The following is a 7,282-nucleotide window of genomic DNA, read 5'->3' as shown; positions in this document are numbered from 1 at the left end:
AGATGAGGATACAAGGAGGATGCATGTCAACTGTGTGTGGGTGTTTGAGTGTCCGGTGTGAGACAGTACAAGTATCCACAAGTATATTTAGTTCAAATGCTAGAGGACTACACATGCCTGCCTTGCACTTAAAGGGATGATTCAGCCTATTTTCATGTTACGGTGACATTTCATCTTACCCTGAGTTGTCCTCATAGGCCAGTAAAAGGTTCTCCCTTTATCCATTATCTACTTTGCTTCTAACATCAGGAGGATACATCCATTCCTCACGCGAGAAGCAGCACAACTCTTGGTCCAAACACTTGTGATGGTCCAGGCACTCTTGTGATGGTCCCCACCTCCGCCATCTGACCTCTGCAGCTCATCCAGAATGCTGCCACCTGTCTAGTGTTCAATCTCCCCAAGTTCTCCCATGTCACACCACTCCTTCGCACCCTTCACTGGCTCCCGGTAGCAGCTCGCATCAGATTCAAGACCCTGGTGCTCACCTACCGGACGGCAAAGGGAACAGCCCCTCCCTACTTGCAAACAATGATCAGCCCCCAAACCCCTGCCCGATCACTCCGCTCTTCCATCTTGGCTGGCCGCCTGGCACCGCCGCCTCTACGTGGATGCAGTAGTCGCGCTACTCGGTCACGGCTTTTCACTGTCCTGGCGTCCCGCTGGTGGAACGAGCTTCCCACTGCTGTCAGGACTGCAGAGTCACTACCTATTTTCCGTCATAGATTGAAGACCCATCTCTTCAGGCTACATCTTAACTGTCCCTCCTAAAGACCTCTTCATCCCCACTACCCCCTGTACAGTTTATCTACTGTAAATAAATACATTTAAAAAAAAGTATTTATTACTTCTTTTAGCATTGTGACTGCCAATGGCCCCTGGTCGTAGCATAGATTACTTTTTCCTATGATGACTAATGGATAGATGATTCACTTACTTAGACAAATGTATTTGTTGTAAGTCGCTTTGGATAAAGGCGTCTGCTAAATGTCAAAAATGTAAATGTAAATGTAAATGCTACAGCAGCACAGTATTCTGATGGACTCTGAGTGATAGATCATTTAAATTGCATGCCATTGTCTCATCAGAGAGACATCAAAACCTCTCCTCAAATCCGACTCCATCTACAACAATAGTGTGTGCGTGCATGCGTGCATGTCTGCGTGCTTGTGGTATTTGATAAGGGGAAACTGTTAGTGGGTTTTAGGATTCAGTAAAATTTGCAAAAGAACAAAACCTAGACATCACATGACATCACTGTCTGTCCTGTCCTCTGCTCTGAAGCTAGGATTACAAAGGCATCTGAATTATTGACGGTTGATCCATGATTATCATTTTATGGCTCAACTGTTGCTTTCTAAGGTGCTCAATCTGTCTCTCAACCAGAAACTCAAAAAAAAAAGCTATAAAAGCAATCCGATCAAACAAAGCCGAACTAAATGAACCAAGTGGGAGGAAGTAGAAAAAATGATGGAAATGCCTCAATCTGAGAAATGATGTTGATACCATTCCCTGTAATGTGTGTTATGAAACAAAAAAACTAAAAAGATTGCCTACCAGTCTGATGAACACAGTACAGATTAACCAGCTGGATTAAGTATCTGTTCTTAAAGCATAAAGCAATGTATTCCTTTAAAAGATTAAATCATGTTATCCGTAGATGAAAACATGTGGCCTAAAAAACACTTCAAAGGCTTGAAGATATCCGTGCTATGAGGTTGATTGACAATCCAAAGAAAACAAATGCACGTGCCTCTACACGACCCCACCAAGGGGAACTGAAGTATCCAATCAGGTTGTCCATGGCATGACTTCTCCGTGGCCCAGAATAGTCCCCTTTCCCAGCATGCACCCTGGTAGTCGCAGCAGCAGACAGAAAGGTCACAAGCAGTGAGCATCTCCCGCTGTTCAAGGATCATCTGACCAGCGGAGGGGTCTCGTAATTGTACGACTGCCTCATCAAAACAAGGTGCTTGACTGCTACTGGGTCAGAGCCAACTTTGCCCTCTGTATTTTACTTGGCAGTGACTTTTTTTGTCTGAATCAGAATGTGTTACATTGTGGTTATTAATCTCTTTTCAAATAAGTATACACTCATGAGTTAACTCTGGACTGAGAGAGGTCAGAGTCTGAGAGATGACAGAGTAAACAAACATATTTAGATGTGGACTGTCTACTAGTCCACAACAGTATATCCACTCACCTTTATTAGGAACACCTGTACACCTTCTCATGGTGGTGGTGGTGTAATGGTGTGAACAATGTTTTCTTGGCACACTTTGGGCCCGTTAATACCAATCAATCATTGTTTGAATGCCACAGCCTATTTGAGTATTGTTGCTGACCATGTGCATCCCTTCATGGCCACAATTTACCCATCTTCTAATGGCTACTTCCATCATAATAATGCACCATGTCACAAAGCAAAAGTCGTCTCAAACTAGTTTCATGAACGTGACAATGAGTTCAGTGTTCTTCAGTTGTCTTCCCAGTCACCGGATCTGAATCCAATAGAACACCTTTGGGATGTGGTAGAACGGTAGATTCACAGCTTGAAAGTGCAACTGAAAAAATCTGCAGGAATTGCGTGATGCAATCATGTCATCATGGACCAGAATCTCAAAGGAATGTTTCCAACATCTTGTGGAATCAATGCCACGAAGAATTGTGGCTGTTTTGAGAGCAAAGGGAGGCCTTATCCAGTACTAGTACAGTGTTCCTAATAAAGTGTTCAGTGAGTGTATATGTAATATATATATATATATATATATATATATATATATATATATATATATATATATATATATATATGTATCATATATATATATATATGTATATATGTATCACATATATATATATATATCTATATGTGATGTCCCATATGGGATATATATATATTCCTACAGTATATCTTCCATGACTAATTACTGTAACAAAAAATGACAGTAGTGTAATAAAAAAAAAATGGCAATAGTAGGCCTACAGCATCTTGAATCCTTTCAGTGTCTGCATAGTGGTTGACAGTTACAAGCTTAGCCTGTACAAAAAAAGGAAACAGATCTTTGGATGGATAATTGGGGAGAAACAGGAAGTTCTGGCTTTGATGCAGAAGAGGGAATGTCAACCATAGTATAGACCTAATTCTAATTCTTCTGTTGTTCCCTCACAGACGTTCAAAAGAGGAATGAGAGTTTATGTCACCTTAGGTCACCTTAATTCCAGCCCATCGCCTGTTGTTGTTATACAATTTGTAACTGAAGTGAAGGAGCTTTAGCGGCCCAAACTAACCACACCAACAAATAGATATTATCGGAATACACAGAAACATTGACCTTGCAGTGGTACCAAACTGTACAAAAAATGACATGCAGAGCACACTGTAATTCTCAAACTCCCACTGTTGGGACATGATATTTTAGGCCCATTAAAGAAGTGTGAGAGGTAGAATTTCGTTCTAGTTTACTACAAAAGTCACCTATTAGTAAACAATACATGGAAACAACCAGTAAGATCAGTAAACTGTTGTCCGTCTGAATGCGACAATGTTTCAATATTAGGCTACAAGTTTGACATTTTCAATCATTGTAAACAACCTCAAGAACTTCCGACGAACGATATAAGGATGGCGAGTTGCTTACCCGACACTTTGATCCATCCTTGGTGGTGACTGAGAGACAAGTGAAACAGAGTGTTCTCAACGGTGTCCCTTCTCAAATCCATGACAAAACTTCTTTAATACGAGTTATTCCCAACGGAACGGTACAGTGTGACACTCCTCTGTCCGCTCCTCGCATAACAGTCACTGATCTTGCCGGGGTTTTCACTAGTGCGCGCGCGCGTGTTTGGTTACGGGACTGCAGTGCGTGAGGTTAGTCGGACGTAGCGGTTCCATAAAGATCGAAAACTATTAAAACGGTTGGTTAAACGTTTCTGCGTTCAAAAACAGCATGAAAAATTAATCGCTGATTTTGACGCATTTACAACTGCAATATAAATGCCCTGGCAAAAAAGACGAGCTGTTCAGAGCGCCCTGAGTGGGGATACATTGATTTTCAGTTAACTGATATGAAACAATTGTGCCTTAATTAAAAGGTTTTGAAACACATGATTTAGCAAGTGATTGTGGCGTGTGCGCCCTCGCAAATGTAACTTTGTCAAAATGAGAGACAGCATTTGATATGAGTGGCGTTCTCACGCATGCACCTGTTGCCCATGTTAAAATTAGCATGTACAGTATATGTTCATTCTCCTATTTTAATGCACAGCAGGGAGGGACAGCAAGGCTATTTCAGCCTACAGCGACACCCCCCCTATGGTTTGGTGTGTGTGTGTGTGTGTGTGTGTGTGTGTGTGTGTGTGTGTGTGTGTGTGTGTGTGTGTGTGTGTGTGTGTGTGTGCAGGGCCGGCCCTGGGGCGTCCCGGGGCCTTAGTCGAGAGCTTGGGTAAAAGCCCCCTACGAAGTTCTTGAGGGACAGAGGGGGGGGAGGTCCGGAGGGGATAAACACATCGTAGAGACTGGATGCATTTTCCTCAAAAGATAAACGCTTTATTGACTATAACTGTATTATTAACAGTTGAGAACAAAAACAACAATTGCACAAAACTGAAAATATATTGCAATTGAACATTGCATGTGATCTGCACCCATCCACATCTACGTAACACCACATATGTATGCAGGTTGCATGAGGACCCCCTGAACCTCAAACTTCAAAACCTGTGTGTGTGTTTGTGTGTGTGTGTGTGTGTGTGTGTGTGTGTGTGTGTGTGTGTGTGTGGTGTGTGTGTGTGGTGTGTGTGTGTGTGTGTGTGTGTGTGTGTGTGTGGTGTGTGTGTGTGTGTGTGTGTGTGTGTGTGTGTGTGTGTGTGTGTGTGTGTGTGTGTGTGTGTGTGCGTGTGTGTGCGTGCATGTGTGTGGCTCGACAAGGCAATGACATTGCCAGTTTTCACAAAGCAAAAGAGATGTTTCCTATTTTCTGTTCCCTCGACAGCGACCAATGGCGACACTGAAATGCTACCCTGACCGACATGGCAGGCTAAACTGTCCAGTCAGCGATATGCATGCTCTGTGACAGCCAGCTCTAGAAAGTTATTGACCACGCTGCTGTATTTCCTACGCTTGCTCGACTCACGCAGTGCCCAGCCTGTTTATCTGAATGCCAGAAATGTGGGTGAAAAATTGGGATGTCAAACGTTTCCAGAGGCTCATATTGACCATCTAAACTGAATAAAAAGTGTCTATCTCATTTTCTTAAAGCATTTGTCTCTTTTTAATTAATTTTAAACTAGCTGTATTGGTGGTGTGGTATCCAGGCTACTCCACTGTCCATGCAGTTTTCATGAAATCTCACCAAAGGCTATATGCTTATTATTTGTAACTATGTGTATAACTAAGTCCCATTATGTCTGTCTATATCTCCAGGTCTGACATGCCATATTATAGACCAAGAAAACCTTACACTTATATCGTAGAACTCACTGTGGTCTTTTCTGAATGCTATGTTAATCAAACCTACTGTTTAACATCAGAGAAATACTAAAGGCCAATACCAGAGCTGCTCCCCACCCCCCCTGCCCCCCCCCCCCACCCCCCCTCCTCCCCTAGTGAGGTTCCTTCGTCTCTTCATGGACAGTAATTGGTTCATCTTTATCCCCTTTTTATTAACACACTCAGTGGGAGCGTGCTAACAGCGGCGGGTTAGCCTATTCTTAATTACCATGTTCCCAAGGCTGCACCCTGTGGAGAATGTAATCACACATAGCCAAGTCAAGAGCGTGCCATATGTTGCATGGTTTAATCCCTGACAAAGGGTGTGGATGATGATCTTTGATATCTATCTGTGAGTGAAATTCATTCCTTTCTCTTATCCACTAATTATTAAAAGCCTCAAGTTACTGTATATTCTGTACAGACGTCTATGCAGCCTAGTGGCAGCTACACAGAGTTATTTAGAAGAATGGTGTGGAAAGATTAGAGAGACTACTGTTCAAAATGATCATAAAAAATGACTTATTTCATGAAAAGGTAATGATGATATGGTGATAATAATACAATCGTTATACTCCTATCAGCATAAAACAGGCCTGTGTAACACATGTGCAGATCTTTAATATAGCCTGCCAACTGTAGCCTGCCAACACAGAAAGTAGGCCTATCTGATAGTGGGGGAGCCTTTGAGATCATCTGACACCTAACTGCCTTATAAAAGAACACTTTAATCAGCATGCTGTTCACTCACAGCCTGAAGACCTACATGTTCATTCAATAGCATGTCACTTCAATGCACTGGCATTAGGTCATGAGTGATTTATTCATGAGGTTGATCGTGATATCAAATGAATAGTGTTGACATACAAATTATAGTTGCACATCAATACGGTCATTCATCAATCTGACGGTAACAAGACAGGACAGACATATTCTTGGCCCATGTCCTGGTCGCTGTGCAGACACCACTGGATGAAACAGGTTGAGGATGCTGTACAGCTAATCATGTCTCCACATTTGGCTTAATAACTTCCGAAACAAAGTGCAAGAAATTGAAAGATGGTAATGAATGATGGCTCATGAAGACTACATTGTAATGTTTGTGTGTGATATATATCTTAACAATGCCCTCTAGTGGCACTGTAACAGAATTGTAGTATGTATGTTGTTATAATGTGTGTTTTTCCAACACACACACAATACACACATGCACATGTGTGCACACACACACACACACACACACACACACACACACACACACACGCGCACACATACACACACACACAGGTCCATCAGGACATATTGCCCCCTCCATGCCAATCCCCTGACCTGTGAGGTGGGATTACAGTAAATCCACAGGAACAACACCAGGCTAAACCGTGTCTGCATTTCTTTTGTGAGGCCTTCGTGCCGGAAACGGTTTTGCCGACTGGGAGCCCTACCCCTCACTTCAGCTTTAGCGAAGTAAGCGAGTATGGCTGCCAAGCAATGTGTCCAACCGTCAGTGTGGCGTGCTACAATTGGTATGTTAGAATCAAAGGAAGCAAATGAAGGTGACACTGACTGCTTCACCAATATGATACTTTGAATTCCTCCCTCTTAGACATACATAGCGTTTAGTTTACCATCATGTACACTACTAAAAATTAGGGGGATAAAACTACTTTAAATGAATCCCTCAGGTACAGTATTATGACTGTGTGTGTGTGTGTGTGTGTGTGTGTGTGTGCAAAGGCGAGAGCTCAGTATCTATAGTATGCAATGTAAACATTGCCCTGACCTTGTGGCTGCTTT

The sequence above is a fragment of the Argentina silus genome (genome assembly GCF_951799395.1).
Source record: "Argentina silus genome assembly, chromosome: 5".
Taxonomy (NCBI): Eukaryota; Metazoa; Chordata; class Actinopteri; order Argentiniformes; family Argentinidae; genus Argentina; species Argentina silus.
This window is presented reverse-complemented; position numbering follows the sequence as displayed.